The sequence below is a fragment of the Cnephaeus nilssonii genome, assembly GCF_951640355.1.
Source record: "Cnephaeus nilssonii genome assembly, chromosome: 21".
In the NCBI taxonomy this organism is placed as follows: domain Eukaryota; kingdom Metazoa; phylum Chordata; class Mammalia; order Chiroptera; family Vespertilionidae; genus Cnephaeus; species Cnephaeus nilssonii.
The window spans coordinates 19,740,620-19,758,156 of NC_137092.1; the positions used below are offsets into that span (position 1 = coordinate 19,740,620).

Consider the following 17,537-nt stretch of genomic DNA (forward strand, 5'->3'; position numbering starts at 1 on the left):
ATACAAAGGTAAGCACATATTTATTAGAATTTCTCATAGAAGGAAGTCAAAGTCAGGAAGGATCAGACTAATGTGTCCACATACAACTCTTTTAATATTGTACTTGGTTGACATGTTCCCTAAGCCTGTGGTCGGCAAACTGTGGCTTGCAAGCCACATGCGGCTCTTTGGCCCCTTGAGTGTGGCTCTTCCACAAAATACCACGGCCTGGGCGAGTCTATTTTGAAGAAGTAACGTTAGAAGAATTTTAAGTTTAAAAAATTTGGCTCTCAAAAGAAATTTCAATCATTGTACTGTTGATATTTGGCTCTGTTGACTAATGAGTTTGCTGACCACTGCCCTAAGCTATCATATATCATATATGTATACACACACACACACACACACACACACACACATACATACATACATTTCTATAATAATAAAAGCATAATATGCAAATCGACCAAGCGGCCGAACAGTGGAACGACTGTCTGGACAACCTTCCAGATGAAGCTGGGGCTGCAAGGGCTGAGGCAGCCGGGGCTGCGAATGCCTACTCTTGCATGAATTTCATGCATCGGGCCTCTAGTCCTATATAATAAAAGGTTAATATGCAAATCAATTGAATGGCGGAACGACCAGTCACTATGATGTGCACTGACCATCAGTGGGCAGATGCTCAATGCAAGAGCTGCCCCCTAGTAGTCAGTGCGCTCCCACAGGGGGAGCGCTGCTCAGCCAGAAGCCAGGCTTGTCAAGCAGGCTCAGTGGCGGTGGTGGGAGCCTCTCCCGCCTCTGCGGCAGCGCTAAGGACCCCTTGGGAGATGTCTTCCTGCTGGCTTAGGTTGACTGTGAGAGGGCGCAGCCCGGGCTGAGGGATCACCCCCTTCCCCCCCCCCCCCCCCCCCCGTGTCCCCTGAATGCACGAATTTTCATGCCCTGGGCCTCTAGTGTGTGTGTGTGTGTATATATATATATATATATATATATATATATATATATATATATATATATATATTATATTGATTTCCCCAACTTATTTGAAGTTTCTAAGGCAAAGTGTTGTTTTCAACTTACTACCCACGTTCCTAGCAGAGTGTCTGGTATCTAGTAGGTGTTCGTAAATATTTATTGGGTTGAAATGGTTCACACTCTCAACTTTGACCGTGTCCTTACCGGACACTATGAATCTGAATGGGAAAGAACTGCCCTGACATGGAATCTCTCTCCATTGCTCATGCACTGTTCCTTCAAGCCCAGCCTCTGTTGGCACAACCTGCTGGCTTAGCATTTTATAAAAAAGTGCCTTTCTGTCTGCCCCCAGGCATGGCCAAGACCATGCTCATGCTGACGGGGTAACTAAAGGTTTTGTCCCTTCCCAAGGTGAGGTACCTGAGTTGCCTCAAGAAGATGATGGGGGAGTGAGGGACTTTCCTGGGCCTCTCTAAAGCCCAGTCATAGGTATGTGTCTTGTCTCCTTGGTAAGAAAGTGATGCCCATGAGGACAGAGAGGAGGCTTGGCCTCTGTACTTTTAGGATCAAGCCTGCTGCCCTGCATGGATGGAGTCAGACCAACAAGTCCTAGGCCAGTGATGGGCAACCTTTTGAGCTTGGTGTGTCAAGCTTCGCCAAAAAACTGAGCATAACTCGGGTAGTGTGTCACTTTTGAGGAAAAAACATTATTTCGCAAATGTTTTATCCTCGGCATGCGGCCGCCTCAGCGGCCGCGTGTCATCAGAAATGGCTATGCGTGTCAGTGCTGACACGCGTGTCATAGGTTCGCCATCACTGTCCTAGGCGATGATGACAATGCTGGTGTATCTGACTGAAACTCAAGTGCATGTGGTCACGCTGTTGGCCCCTGAACGCCCAAGAGAGAGTGGCCAGCTCCCTGGAGAGACTGGGGGCCCAGGGCTACCTGGGCTTCCTGGATTCCAGACGTCCTGCCTCAGCGGAGTTTCTCCTTCCAGCGGCCTCCGTGCCCAAGGCCAGGCCCTCCTGATTGTCAAGTTGGTTCCGTTGTTCTCTCCGCCTCTGCGGCTGTGTGGGTGCCTTTCTCTCCTCTAACCAGAGGGAAGCCTGTACTTACTCTGAGGTTGGATGACTCAGTGCCCCCCAGGGCACTCTCCGCCAGCTGCTGGGCCCTGCCTGAAACACAGTGTTCGTGTGGTTCCAGGGATGAGCTCACCCATTTTCTTTTACAGGGTCCTCAATAGATTTTCATTTGAGGGAATAAAGAGTTGATAGGAAAGCAGCTTCTTTCTTTCACACCATTTCCTCCTTTTTCTTTCTTTATCCACTTCCTAGTTTTTCTAAATTCTAAACTCTGATGAAAAGGCAAAATGTTAGCAACTTAGCTGAAGTGCATTGTTTTTGGTAGCTATGGGGACAGAAATACCAGCCCTGTGAGTTAGTGGGAGTCAAGGGTACAAAACCTCTGTAGAGCCGCAGGGTGAGTCCTGCGGATGCCAACACAGGCCTGAGGCGCTGCATGATCAGGTGACCCTCCAGGTCGCCCAGCAGCCCCAGGGCAACAGAGTGTGTACAGTGGGTGACCTTAGGTCTGGTCCTGGGAAAGCGCAAAAGGAAGCCACACTCACTTTCTATTCCATGTCTCTCCAAAACCCGACTCCAGGGCTTTCTCCCAGAAACCCAAAGACCCGTAAGTTCTATCCCCTTTCCTACCTCTGTGCTAACTTATGTTAGAACAAGAAAAATGTTCTTGGGTACACCTCGTCTCCTGCTGAACTTATCAGTTGTCCATCAAACCAGGTGGACTTGGATTTTTTTCCTGATTAATTTTAGAAAAGAAAGTTAAAATTTTGTTTCTGGATGTTTTTTTCATCCTCTGCTCTTTGCTGCATAAATAGCGAATGTTCTCCTCTGTGTTATTCACTAATTGTTTCCTGTCTTGTCTTTGTGAGGGTAGGATTCATGTCACAACAGTTTCTTGGATTTCTTGGATGCATAGCTCATAGTAGGCATTCAGTTCTCAGGAAACACCCTCTCATCAAGTAATTACTAGTAAGTTGCTGGATTGAGTTAGACTTGCTGGACATCTGATTTCAGGGTTCCGTGTGGGTGTTTTTTCTTCCTAGGATGTAATTCACAATGAACAAGAGCCCTCACCTTCTCTCTCAGGGAAGAGAAGAGAGGAAAAAGGACAACGGTAACTACTTAGTCGCTTCATGTCCATAGGATACAAGCTGTAGGGTCATTAGTATCTTGTACAGCTGAGGACTCTAATGTCTATTCCCTAAAAGATACATGAGGAATGTAAACTGCCATTAGTTCACTCGCTTCTTTCATAGAACCCCAGGGCAGTGTCTAGTTAGTAGTGATTCCCTTCTACTGCAGGGAATGCTGGTCTGTCTTTACTTCTAGGAATGTAAACCCTGCGAGGGCAGCGATGATGATGAGGATGGCAGTGATAGCCTATTTTGTTCAAGTCTACACCCTCATCTCATGGAACAGTCCCTAGCACATAATATGCATTCAATGAACACTTGAGTGAATGGAGTTCAGTTATGTTGGGAGATACCTGACAGATGATGCTCATCAGCAAAGTGGAGATTAGAGTGTCCTCTCGTACATGAGAAGTCTGTCCTTGAGGTCTGCTGTCAGGCCGTGTCTCCCACTCTGATTTGGTCTGGTATTCCAGAAACCTCAGCCTCATGCCCTTAGCTACCACAGGGTCTGCCTCTGGAAGAGGAGGGACGGTGCAGTAATGAAGGAAAGGAGAGTAGATGCAATGGAGACGAGAACAGGCCCACACATGTGGGAGCTTTATTACAGAAGGCATTGGACTGCATGGGGTGTCCATAGCCTCCACCGAGGCCTTTAAGGGATTCTCTGTCTCCCTTTTGCTTCATTTAGTAATGCTCCACCACTCTGCAGTGAGGGGTTGGGTTTGACTCATGTTGATTTCAACACCAGGGAAGAATTGGAGCGGCTGGCCACCAACTCATCTTTGTTGCTGATATTATTTGGTGAATACATCAGGGCCAGCCCGCCCCCCAGGGCAGCAGACCTGTCCAGCTCATCTCCCAGCTGAGCCTCCGCAGCTTCTTGCTTCTGTCGGTGGCTGGACCCTTAGGGCTTTCTGAAAGCAACCACACAGTGTGCCTGCAAAGTGTTTATGCCGAGCGCAGTCTCAGGCAGACCCTCGTAAACACACCGCCAGTTACCGGCCACCTTTGGAATGCTTTCCATCAGTCCGAATTGTCAGTTACCTTTCCAGCCCCACAGACAGACACCTCCTGCTATGACACGCACACTCCCCAGTACATGCCACCCACCGAGGCATCACCAAGGTGCCTCCCTGTACATTCAGGTTCACATACTCACTGTGTACCCCAACTCCTCTTCATCTTCTTCTGTGGTTATGTTTAGCCAGATCTTCATTCGTAATTATTTCTGAGGCTCAGCTTTAAACCTCTCCCCAAACCATAATGGTATGGTAGAAGGTGAAGTCAGCAGGGTTTAAGAGTCATGATGCCTGGTGTCCCCTTGCCTCAGGCCATGTTCTCCTGGAACATTGTGGTGGGAAGGGACAGACATGTTTCTGCACTTGTCTGGTGGCTCCTTCTGGAACATAAACCAGCACGTGGTTCTTGGGGCGCCGAGGCTCATCATAGAGGCTGTGGGATGAGCTGCGGTTGGTTTTGGAGTTGGCTAGCCCAACAGGATTCCTGGGGGAAGTTTTTTCATCCTTTATCATTGCTGAGGGGATGGCTATAAGAACCAAGCAAAAATAATGATGGCCTTTGAAATTCTGGGTTTGAAATCCAGCTCCTTCAAGTCAGTGGTGACTTGGGTTAGAGGACATATTTGTTGATGAGAAATATATTCTTAACAGGCCACTCTCTACTTCTTATCTCCAGATCTTGACTGTGTGATTTTGGACCCCTGACCCACAGTGTTTCTCAGTCCCCTGCAGGGGTGGGAGGCTCAGCCAGGTACAGCCACACATACACATTGGTCAGCACCACTAATCCTGAAGGCACTTAAACAGACATAACAAGAGTATTTCAAGATAGGGGAATACCTGGCAGCGACTCAGCTCACGGAGGCTAACACCGATTCTGTAGCACTAACAGTCACCGCTCAGAGCATGCACCAGTGTTTATTAACCATCCATTGTGTGTCCTGAGCTTGCGTTAGGCCTTACTGGGGTTGGATGCGGGGACAATTAAAATAAACTCGTGTCTATCTGCTAAGTGCCTAGTACGTACCAGGCATGGCCCTAGGTGTTGGAATTACACGTTGAACAGAAGTGGCAGCTCTGTCCTCCCAGCTGTAATCGGCTAGTAACAATCTCATGCTTGATGGGTACTCCTGGAAAGGAATGAGGCCAGTCATTCCCTAGTCCCACCCCACTCCCTGTGACTCTGGCATGATTGTCATCAGGCTCACCAGGCCTACTGAGCCCCCAGCAAAACACGAGACTAAGAGATGGGGTAGCATCCCAGCATCTCTGTGGTCGGGTTCAGCTCGATCCTTTCAGGGTTGCTTGCTTCGCGCTCAGCATGTCATTCATTGTGAAAGGCTGGCCTGGGAGCTGTGGCATCCACCCCTAAGTACTAGAAAAAAGGCGAGGGGAGTAGTAACGTGGTTGGGCGAACTTTTACAAATAAACTAGATGGTATTCTTGTGCCAGGCTGCAGGGCAGAACTTACAGGGGATAGAGTAACATTTACATACTGTATTATGAGATTTTAAGGAAAAAGAAAAGAAATGTAAAAATCCATTAAATAACTGAAGGGCAGTGTTTAAGCTTACGTGTTCACGTATGTAATAAAAGTAAAGAGACACCCACTGCAACGATAGTCCCAGGTCCAGGAGAGTGTTTTTCTCTCGGAGGGAGGGGAATATGATCAGAAGCATATGCAGGGATTTTAACAGTATTTATAGTAGTTTATTTCCTAAGCTGGGTAGAGATACAAGAGTGTTTAAAATACTTTTCTCTAAACCTTTTTGAATATCTGAAATATTCCATCACTCACACAAAGGTCTGTCTTCAGCTTTGGGCTCCAGTGGGGATGACGTTGTGTTGATAATGAATTTTGCCCCCTTTGACATTTATCAAACCGGTCATTGGCAAGAGGGAATAGAGGAAGAAGAGCCTGTAACGCCCAGCTGGCATGGGTATGGAATAGTAGAGATGGGAGGAGAGAGTCCCGAGGGACGGCAGTCTGCAGGGGACCCTGTGGGCCCTGTCCCTCAGTCACTCAGGGAGCCACCCAGGGACTCATCTCCCAGAGACCACAGTTGGCCACAAATGGGCGACTTCAGCAGTTCCACAATCAAACCTCATCATTACCCGTGGCTCTGCCTTCACAGGCCATGGAACAGTTACCACACAGCCGCCTTGCTGTAATCCTACACTCTTAGAAAACAGCAACTAAAAAATAACAACCCAAACCAGAAATGTTGATAGTTAGGCTATTAGGGAGAATGAAATTAGTTTAAAACAACAACAGCAACAACAAAAGACCCCTCACAAAAGCCTGGACAGCCTGGCCTTAGGAAGAACATTTGAGATGGGAGGCTATGACTCAGTTTGTAAAGAAAATGATGGGATTTTCCTATCACGTTTCCAGAGTTTAGTCATCTTCAGGGAGGGACAGCGGGGTTCTTCTCTTTGATTTACAGTCATGACATTTGGGAGCTGTTATGTTTGCAGAAGCCCCATTCGACAGAAATGGGTTAGGTATCCTTTCCTAAATCAAATCATGTCCGAGAGCCTACAATTACTATGATTCATTTAGAATAAGTCAGGGTTTATCCATGAGTCACAAGTGGGAGAGGTAGACACCCAGACAAAATTGTGGTCCTGCTTGTGGGCATCTGTGGTCCCGAGGATCCTTGCACTGTTCTGATCCTCAGACTGTTGACTTGTACGATAAGTTTGGTCCCTTTGGCTGATCAGAGAGATCTACTTGAATCAGACCACCATGATCAGAAACAAATTATGCTGTTTACGAAATTGATTAGCCTCAAGATCAATTTATCAACAAGTATTTATTAAGGACCTACTGAGAACTTGGCATTGAAAGTCAGAACTATTAGATGCTGGACCCACTGATATGTGGACATAGACAATTGGACTTAGAGTTCCTAATCAGCTAACAGTGTGAGTGTCGTTCCCCCCTCCCCCGCCCACGTCCCGCGTGGTTCAGGGTTCAGGTTCAGGGTTCGGGCTCTGGAGGAGGCTGCATACAAATGAAAGAGACTAGACAAGAAGGTATAAATCTGGGACTATTGGGGGCCAGGCAGGAGCCCAGCTCAAGAGGAAGGACTCCGCTTTGCTCTGGCCTTGCTATCCCTTTTATTCAGGTTTTGGGATACACCCATAGCCCCTAGGCAGGCAATTCCAATAATAGCCAATCAGCAAGGATTTACATAAAACTAAAAAGTGGAAGTTGCTTCAGCTACCATTGTCTCAACTAAACAGTGGGGGCAAAGCTCTGACCTTTCAGAGCTTCAAGGTCTCCAGCCTTCCGGGTTCCTTGTCAACACCTCTCTGCTAGTGAAGACAATGGGCGGCTTCCAACAAACAGAATAAGTAAAAATTTATTCCAGGTGAGCAGACGTAGATACTTAAAAAAATACATGACTATGATTTTCAACAAGGGTGCCAAGATAATTCAATGGGGAAAGAATAGTCTTGCCAACAAAAGGTGCTTGGACAACTGGATATTCACATGCAAAAGAATGGAGTTGGACCCTTTCTCACACCATATACCAAGATTAACTCAAAATGGATCAGTGACCTAAATGTAAGAGCTAAAATTATAAAAAAACTTAAGAGGAAAATTTGTAAATCTTCATGACTTTGGATTAGTCAATGTTTTCTTATATCTGACACCTAACGCACAAGCAACAAGAGAAAAAGAAATTGGACTTCATCAAAATTAAAATGTTTATGTTTTAAAGGATGATATTAAGAAAGTGAAAAGACAGTCCAAAGAATGGGAGAAAATATTTGCAAGTCATATACATATTTATTAAGAGTCTAGTATCTCGGATATATAAAGAACTCTTACAACTCAGCAATAAAAATATAGATAATTCAACTAAAATGGCCAAAGGATTTCAATAAACATTTCTCCAAAGAAGATATACAAATGGCCCATAAGCACATGAGATGATGTTCATTAACTTTTAAAAAATATATATTTTTATTGATTTCAGAGAATCAGGGAGAGGGAGAGAGAGATAGAAACATCAATGATGAGAGAATCATTGATCATCTGCTTCTTGTACACCCCACACTGGGGATTGAGCTTGCAACCCAGGCATGTGCCCTGACCGGGAATCGAACCATGACCTCCTGGTTCATAGGTCAATGCTCAACCATTGAGCCACGCTGGCCTGGCAACATCATTAACTTTTAATGAAAGACAAATAAAAAATTCAAGCTGTTACTTCACACTCACTAGGTTGATATAATAAAAAAAGACAGACAAAAACAAGTGTTGGAGAGGACATGAATAAATTGGAATCCTTATACATTGTGGTGAGGATGCAAAATGATGTAGCCACTTTGGAAAACCATTTGGTAGTTCCTCAAAAAGTTAAACATAAAGTTACCCCATATGGCCCAGCAATCAATTCCACTCCTAGCTAAATACCAAGAGAAATGAAAACAGGTATCTATGTAAAAACGTGTACACAAATGTTCTTAGCAACAATATAATAGGCAACAAGTGGAAACAACCCAAGTTTCCACCAGTGGATGAATGGATTAACAAACGATGCTATATCCATATGATGGAATATTATTTGGGCATGAAAAGGAACAAAGTACTGATAATATGCTACAGCATGCATGAACCTTTAAAATGCTATATTAAATGAAATAAGCCAGTCACAAAAGGTCATATATTGTGTGATTCCATTCACGTGAAATATCCAGAACAGGGAAATCCACGGAGACAGCACAAAGATTAGTGGTTGTCACAGGAGGGGGAAATGGTAAGTGACTATTAATGAGCGTGGGGTTTGTTCTTGAGTTGAAGAAAATGTTCTCAAAGTAAATAATGGTAATGGCTGAACAACCTTGTGAATATACTAAGATCCACTGAATTATATTATACTCTTTATTTATTTTTAATTTTCACCAGAGGATATGTTTATTACTTTGAGAGAGAGAGAGAGAGAGAGAGAGAGAGAGAGAGAGAGAGAGAGAGAGAGAGACATTGATCCATATATGCCCTGACCAGGGTTCGAACCCACAACCTAGGTATGTGCCTTGACCTACAATTGAACCCACAACCTTTTGACGTACAGGACAATGCTCCAACGAACTGAGCCACCTGGCCAGGGCCTAAATTATACACTTTAAAAGGATGAGTTCTATGGCATATGAGTTATGTTGCAATAAAAATATTTTTATGACTATCTCAGGACTTTGGAGGGAAATAAGACAAAAAAATCAGTGGACTAATAAAGGCTTAGTTGGCAAAATTCATAAAACTCTTATGATTCTGAAATTTACAAGTCCCGTTTGATCTCCTGCTTCCGTGGTCCAATGACTTACTGTGCAGATCAGTGCTTCTCAGCCCTGCTGCACGTTTTAGAACCACCATGGGAGCTTTCAGAAAATATGATGCCTTGGCCTGACCCATGGCCAATTAAATCAGTCTCTGGCTCCCGTTTTCCCAAACCTTGGCCTCTTATTTTATTAAGCACTCCCGGGTGATTCTCACGTGCTGTCAAGACTGATGAGTTAGGGTAGACACGATCTGGGCAGCACTGGGTCATATATGAGGTGGTCCCTCAGCAACATCTTTTAAGTCAGGTTTATGAGATATCATTTATATACAATAAAATTTACCCTTTTTATGTATTCAGCTCAATGAATTTTGAGAAATGTGTATAGTCCTGTGGCAGCCACCATAGTCAAGCCAGACTAGAACTTTTATTTCCATTACTCCCCCAAATGCCTCCAAATTCCTTTGCAATCCATCCTTCCCCCCATGAATTAGATGCACATATTAGGACACTATGCAACATTAAAACACATGCCTTTGAAAACATATATAAGAAAACTAGAGGCTCGGTGCACAAAAATTGTGCATTGGGGGTCAGGGAGGGGGTCCCTTAGCATGGCCTGCACCCTCTTACTGTCCGGGACCCCTCAGGGGATGCCCGACTGCCGGCTTAGGCCCGCTCCCCACAGGGGACATCCTTCTCTCAGTCCAAGACTCCTTGCTCCTTATCACCTGCCTGCTCACTGCTCCTTACCACTTGGCTCGCTGCTCCTTAGTGCTGCCACGGAGATGGGAGAGACTTCCGCCACTGCTGCTGCGCTTGCCAGCCGTGATCCCGGCTTCTGGTCAAGCAGCACTCCCCCTGTGGGAGCGCACTGACCACCAGGGGACATCTCCTGCGTTGAATGTCTGCCCCCTGGTGGTCAGTGCACATCATAGCGACCAGTCATTCTGGTCATTCTGCCATAATGGTCGCTTAGGCTTTTATTATATAGATGAGGGGGGAAATACTATGTAAGTTTAGAACAAAGCACAGAAAAAAAAATCTCTATGTAATAGAATCTTAATTGTTTAACTTTTTAAATACATGTGCACAGATATATACATCTTTCCATATATGTATACATTTGTAGAAGAAAAATTATTGTTTATCTCTGGTTGCAGGAATTACAGGAAAAGTTAATTTTCTTCTTTATATTTTGCTGTCGATTTTAGTTAGTTTACAATAATGTTACTTTCATAATAAAAATAATAATGAATGATATCTACAAAACAGCCATCTTTGGGCCAGTGATGCATGAAGAATCTCCTAAAAACCAAACTGCCATCCCCCCCAAGGTTCCAGGCCCCTGGTTGTAAATCCAGCCCTCTGCTCCCACACACTTCAGGCTCACAGCAACTGTTATTGTCAGAAAATATTAATAAGAAGATATTGACTAATACTGAGATGGATATCAGAAAGTATTGACCCAAGAGAAGAAAATATTGACGGAAGAAGAATCATTGCCTCGAAGGGAGTCATAAACACTCCTCTTTGCTGCAGGCCATGCTCTGTGGTCTATGTTTGCAGGCACACACACATTTAAAGGCGAAGATGGCACATCCTGAAAACGGTTAGAGGTTTGACTTCAGAATCTACCACAAGGGGACGGTGACCCTGTGGGTACAGAATATATATAATTTGTGGCAGAGTGAGTGAGTGAGCTGGGACAAGATCTTGAGAGTGGAGGTCTGTTTAAGTTTGGTTCCAGTTCCTTTAAACTCAGTAGAATCCTAAGTAAAGATACTAAGACATATCCTCCAACCAGCTCAAACAGACCCAAGCCAGCTCAGACCAGGTCCAGGTCTCCAAGCCAGACACAGTGGATTCGGGCTCCCTCAAAGCCAGCACATTGGTCTGTTGGGTTTTGGATGATTTCATAGGACAATAAAATTGGAGATGACTGCAGTTGGAATACTTTTTTTCTACATTTTTCTCAAATAAAAGAAGACGCTGTAATAACATGTTGCTTGAACCATTATTTGAACCAGGAACTTTGTGTTTTTATTTCCAGGTTGTTCTGGAATGGGTTACACTATTTTGACGAAATAATGGATTGAAATTAGTTTCAAGTTAAGTTATTCCCCTAGTTTGGGTACAGGCTCTGTATCACTTTTCCATTATTGCATAGTAAACCTCTCCAAAATACAGTGACTATCAACAATTATTTATTTGCTCCTAATTCTGTGGGGTGGCAGTTTGGGCTGGGATGCTCACATCGCATTGGCTCGGCTCATTCATGTGGCTGGGGCTTCAGCGAGCACGGCCAGGCCTCCTTCTCCTGGTGCTGTTCCATTCTCCGGAAGGCACTCACTTGTATTCCAAGAGGGTGAGAGCAGATGCTGCAAGGCCCCTGGTGGCCCCAGCTCAGTGGGTGGAGGGGACCGATCACCATTTATCTTTACAAGAACAAAGTATGAGGCTGAAGAACAGCACTCCATTACCTGTCAGGGCCTTGGTGTCGGCCTTCTGGCTCTCCCGGCCCCCCTTCTCGGCCCACACGTGGACCGTGTACTCCACGCCCGGCCTCAGGCCCGTCAGGACGGTGCTGCTCTGCTCCTTCCCCACCGGGACCTCCCTGGTGTCTCCATCGGCGGAGGTGTAGCGCACCGTGTACCTGTCGAAGACGGCCTGCACCGGCTCCCAGGAGATGGTGGCCCTGGTCTCTGTCACCTGGTTGGTCACCAGGTTTTGGGGGCTGTCAATTTCTTTAGACATTTTTTAAGGGTGAAGATCAGTTATTTTGTAGAATGTCCTCATTTTGATCGCTGAATCAAAGTTACGTACGAGTGTGTCCGTATTTGGGGGAAATATTACACATTGAAGTGATTTAGCGGTTAACGTGTCTCTAAGTCACTCTCTCATGTTTTAGGAAAAAGAGAGGGGGAAGTGAATGATACTGCCCCTTTGGTAGCATTTGGAGAAGGTGGGCCAAGGTTACATGGGGATTCTTTGTAATATTTATGTGGTTTCTCTGCAACTCTGAAATGACTGCAAAATAAAAAAAGGTTTTGTTTCTGTGTTTTTAAGGAATGGGCATCCTTCGTGCCTCTCACTGGCTGAGAGATGGCCCTGTGGACGGGGGACCGTGGATGGGGGCGCTGCCCTCGCAGCCTGGACAGCCTTCTTCTGCTGTAATGTGAGAGCAATCACCTCTATCCTGTTGAGCTACTGCATGGGGAGGGGTCTTTGTGAGAGTGGCCTGGGCTGCCCCTACCTAATTCAGGCTGGAGGAAGATGGCCTCTGACGAGCCCATTGTGTTGGTTTAGTTATATACCTAGTTAGGGCACGGAAAATGGGGAGAGTTTGGCAAGTCCACTAAATCGGGGAGAAATAGAGGAAATGAAGAAGAGTGGAGCAACTTGAGGGGACAGTGGCGTTCTAGGAGCCTCCAGAGGAAACTTTTCTATTCAAGAAGCGGAGAAGAAAGGTCCAAAGGAGAAGAGAAATGTCTGGGGCCTGGGGGACATTCTGGTGAGCCCTGGTTCACACCACAGTGTCCCCTCTGTGTGTAGCTGGCCTGATTCTGGGGCAGATGGCAGGACTATTTGAGGACGTAATGTGAACACATCCAGACTGGGGTGCAGATCATCAAAGATGCCTGTGGGGTATGCAAAAGTGACAAATGGTAATAATGATAATGACGACAATCACAGCAGCTACCATTCATTGACCCCCTCATTGTGTCCCTGGGACTAGTCATAATTCTTTACATGCATCAATTCATTTATCCTCACCATAACTGTATTATTGGTCTTTAAAGATGAGTAAACTGAGGCACAAAGAGGTTAAGTCAAAGGTCATTTGCAAGTAGCAGACACAGGCTTCAGGTACAGGCAGTCTGGCTCTGGATGCACCCTCACACAGATGCTGGGACAACTTCTTGATCACCCCCCACTTCCCCTGTCCTCTTCCTTTCCCTCCATCAACACTCAGTGTCCACATAAGTGAAGTGAGACCTCACAGGCTCCTTCCATTATGTTGTAGATCTGCCCTCAGGGTGGGGTTGGGGGTAGAGAGCAGCTCTGCTTCTTAGGAAGATCAAGGTCTGTCCATCTGATGGCAAAAGGGAAGGGTGGTGTAAGATCAAGGTCTGTCCATCTGATGGCAAAAGGGAAGGGTGGTGTAAGGGGTGCCCTGCTTTCCTGGGGGGTCTGGCTGGGCTGAGGAATTGAAGGTGCTGGGTCTGCACTTGCTCTCTTGTCCTCAGAGCCCTGCCACTCATCGCTGTGAGCTGATGGGCGGAGGAGGTGTGTGTGTGAGGGGGGGGGGGGGTGAAGAGGGGGTGGTCCACAGGAGGTTCTGTCCCTGAGGGTCTCTGCTCATGTCTTTCTATGCTGAAGGCCTTTCCCTAAGTGGTGGGCAATAAACCCTGAGTGCCTGAAACCTGGGAAAGGGAAAGAAACTTTAGAGATGCTCTTCCAAACCCTGAGGCCCACTCCCAGCCAGGAGGCACGTAAACTCTTTTTTTTTTTTTTTTTGCACGTAAACTCTTCATTTAATAACCGTATTCTGGAGCTACATGTTATTTTTTATTGAATTTGTTGGGGTGACATTGGCTGGCAAAAACCATACAGGTTTCTAGTGTAAACTCAACAAAACATCTGCACACTGCATCGTGCACATCACCCCAAGCAGAGTCTCCTTTCGTCCCCATCCCTCCCCTTTGCCTACCTCCACTTCCCCCTTCTTTCCCTCTGGCTGTCACTATACTGTTGTCTCTGTCTATGTGTTACACACACACACACACACACACACACACACACACACACACATATACTTTTTTGCTTAACTGGAAACAGTATTTTTAGTGTCTGGGTAAGCATTTCCACCCCTTTGTTAGAACGAGCTGCACTTCACTGAGCTCCTGCCAGTGAGAGGAAACACCCAGGAGGACCATTGCCAGCTCCTCCCCTGGCCCGACCAGTGTTTAAACCCAAGGAGGGAAGCCGAGGAGAGAGCGAGGGACCAGGGACGACCAGCACTGAGGTCTGGGTGGCCGGAGAGTTGGACATGGTGCCCAGCAGCTTCCCAGGTAAGAGCATTGGTCTCCGAAGGTTTCCTGTGTGACTGGGGAGGTGGCCAGGTGGGAACAAGCCTGAGCCTCAGGCACCACAGCACCAAGAACAACAGAGTGTTGTAGAAAATGTTTCCTGCATGTAAGTCTAGCATCTTTATTTCTTTGCTGGCTTCTTCCCAATGTCAAAGGCTCCTTTTTTTAAAAAATTCATATGTGTCTCTGTTTTTAAATGTATATATATTTTTAAAAAATTTAATTATAGTTGCATACAATATTATATTAGTTTCAGGTGTACAACATATTGATTAGACATTTATATACCTTACAAAGTGATCCCCCAGTAAGTCTAGTATTTATGGCTCGCTTTTTGTTTTTTTAACTTTTTTTGGTTTGTTAAAGGTGCTCACACTTATTTTATTTTTTTATAGAACTTGTGACAGCTTTATTTCTATCACCATTGACTTCCCCTGTGCCCTCCTCCCCCTCCCCCCGACCCCTCCCCCACAATCACCACACTGTTGTCTGGGTCGGTGAGTTCTTCCTCTTTTTCTTTCTTTCTTTCTTTTTTTTTTCTCTCAATCCCTCCATCCATGTCTCACACACACACACACACAAAAATCCCCAAATAGAGCCTCTGTTCTGGTTGTGATCAGGAAACTGTGATGGCCTCCCCGTCTCTGGCTGCTGTAAATACCAATTACGATGAGGTTTGCAAGGGAGCTTGATGAGCTTTGAAGTTTATTCAAACATTTAACTTTGTAGGTTTTGATTCTGTTTGTATGATGACAACCTCTTTTCCCCAAATTCTCATGCTATTCCCTCACAATGCCTCAAAGAAGACATTTTGAAACCTTTCAAGACATGATGTGGACTCGTTTTTGGAGGTCTTTTTACTTACCTGTTTATTTTTGCGGTTGGGAGAGAGGTGGGGGAAGGAGAGGGAAGAATGAGTGAGAGCAGTCACTTCAAAGCAAAAACTCAAGATGCTTCTATAAGCATTAAATAAAGAACAAGTCCTAACATAAAAATAGCAAACTGCCTACATCTGGACAGAGGTTAGCCACAGTGCCCGGGTCCACTGGCTCATGCAGAAGCCGGAGCATCGGCAGGCATCAGTTGACACACCCATGGGTGGCTGGCAGAGCACAGATGTGTGTGGACTCGTGATTTTTGCCATTTGGGCATTTGTTGCAACATCAGCCCAGAGAGGCCGAGAAAATCCACTTGACATTGTTTGATTCCGGTGATGGCCAGCCTTTTTCATCTCATGGCACATAAACTAATTACTAAAACCACACCAAAAAATGTTATATCTTTTTGCTGATCTGACAAAAAATAGCTGTACTTTTGATTCATTCACACTGGACGGCTGTTGTTATGTTGGCTGTTGTCACTTTTTGGTTTGACAATCTAAGGGAAAAGAGGTCAGTGCCCCTGACTAAATAGTCAGGTAGGGCATGTTTTAAAAATCGGGCATGCCGGTTGAAAATTGCTGTTTCATACAATTTTAATTCCTGCCGTGTCCCCAAGTTTGTGGCCTCCTGCAGGAGGGAAACAGGACGGGCGACTTCAGATCATCTCTGGCTTCTGGGCTCTGTCCCAGCTGGTTCTGTGGTTTGAAATGTAGGGTAGACAGAGGTCTGTTCCTGAGAAGACGCCTGAGGAAACTGTGCCCAGGCCCAGTGGAAACTCTTGTCCGTCCAAGGCTCATTCGGAGCCTTGGCTCCTGTGGGTCTGGATCCAGACATGCGATCGTGGTCTCGGTTTTGCAGCAGCGTCTGGAGCCACCAGTCTGCGAGCTGGTGATGCTGAGGTCTCGGGCTGATGCCCGATGGACCCGCCATAGGAGACTCACTGCCAGAGCCCCAGCCACCTCTCAGCATGGCTGTTGGTCTTGAAGACAGACCCGGAGAGTGTGGCTGGGGCAGGGCAGGCCCTTGAGCAGGAAAAGCCTGTCTCCTTGGAAGAGGCTGGGACTTGAACGTGACTTCTGTGTGTGGAAAAGCAGCATTGAGCTAAGAGAAGGAATCGCAGCTTCTCTGCCTGGTCCTGTTCTTGTCCTTCAGTGGGAGCAGTTTGGCATCAGGTGCCCGCCACGGGGAAGAGGCTGGCCGGGTCTCAGTCAGACATAGTCGTCCTAATGCATAGGAGACCCGGCGTGTGCTTCGGCTGGCTCCAGGCCCCTGAATTCATGCCCTTGTGTCCGTGTGATCTTGCCTTTGTGCTGGGACCCGTGCATTCCCAAGAAAGTGAAAGGATGGTCTTTTGTGAGAAAGGGGTTCCTTCCTGTGGGGTATGGGCATCTTCGCCTGGTGCTCAGGAAGACCTTTGGCACCTGGCGCAGAGGCCTGCGCACAATAGGTGCTGAGGAAACGGGGCCACCGTTCCCATCACCCGGTCGAGCCTTTGCGATGCGGATTAAGGTTCGGTTGACAACACAAAACAGTCACACCAGCCTGTGGCCACCCCTGGGAAAGGGACTGAGTGCTGAGGCTGGGTCAGGAAAAGGGGTCCGGCACGGTGGGATGTGAGTCATCTGCAAGGATATTTGGGGGGCTCACGGGGTGTATTCCACTGAACCAACCAGAAGAGTGAGGGGGCAGCATGGTGCTTGGAGCGTGACCATCCTAAGCCTTATCACACGAGACCACATTTGTGCTCTCACGCACACCTGGCTGCCCGTGTCCTGTACGCACGCCCGTGCAGAGTCCGAGCCACCGAGACTAGAAACAGAAACGCTCCTATCCGTCCTGGATCGCCCCAAGTGCGCCCGGCAGGAGCAGCTCAGCCTGGCAGGGCGCTGGCACGCCTCCATATCAGGGACGGCCACCCTGTCATTTGAGCACCTTTTTAATGACTTCACTGGAAACCCACGATAATCAGTTTTCCTAAAACCCCAGGCAGTGCTCTCACATGCTTGTGGTTAACTAGACAGGATGAGGTAATGAGAGTCAGAGAAAGCCTGGGTTTAAGTGGAAAGGTCTGTAACGGCGGCTA

General features: G+C 46.5%; 1 protein-coding gene across 3 annotated transcripts in view; it reads left to right on the forward strand.

Annotated features, from left to right (window-relative positions):
* Positions 1-17,537, forward strand: part of TNN (tenascin N) — a 68,437-nt gene that overhangs the window by 14,313 nt on the left and 36,587 nt on the right. For 2 of the 3 annotated variants that reach the window (XM_079760672.1, XM_079760671.1), the window contains exon 2: positions 12,550-12,658. The exons of the other annotated variant lie outside the window; for it this stretch is intronic. The gene's annotated coding sequence lies outside the window, so the exon portion shown is untranslated. The remainder of the gene's footprint in view (positions 1-12,549; positions 12,659-17,537) is intronic. 3 annotated transcript variants of the gene reach the window in all.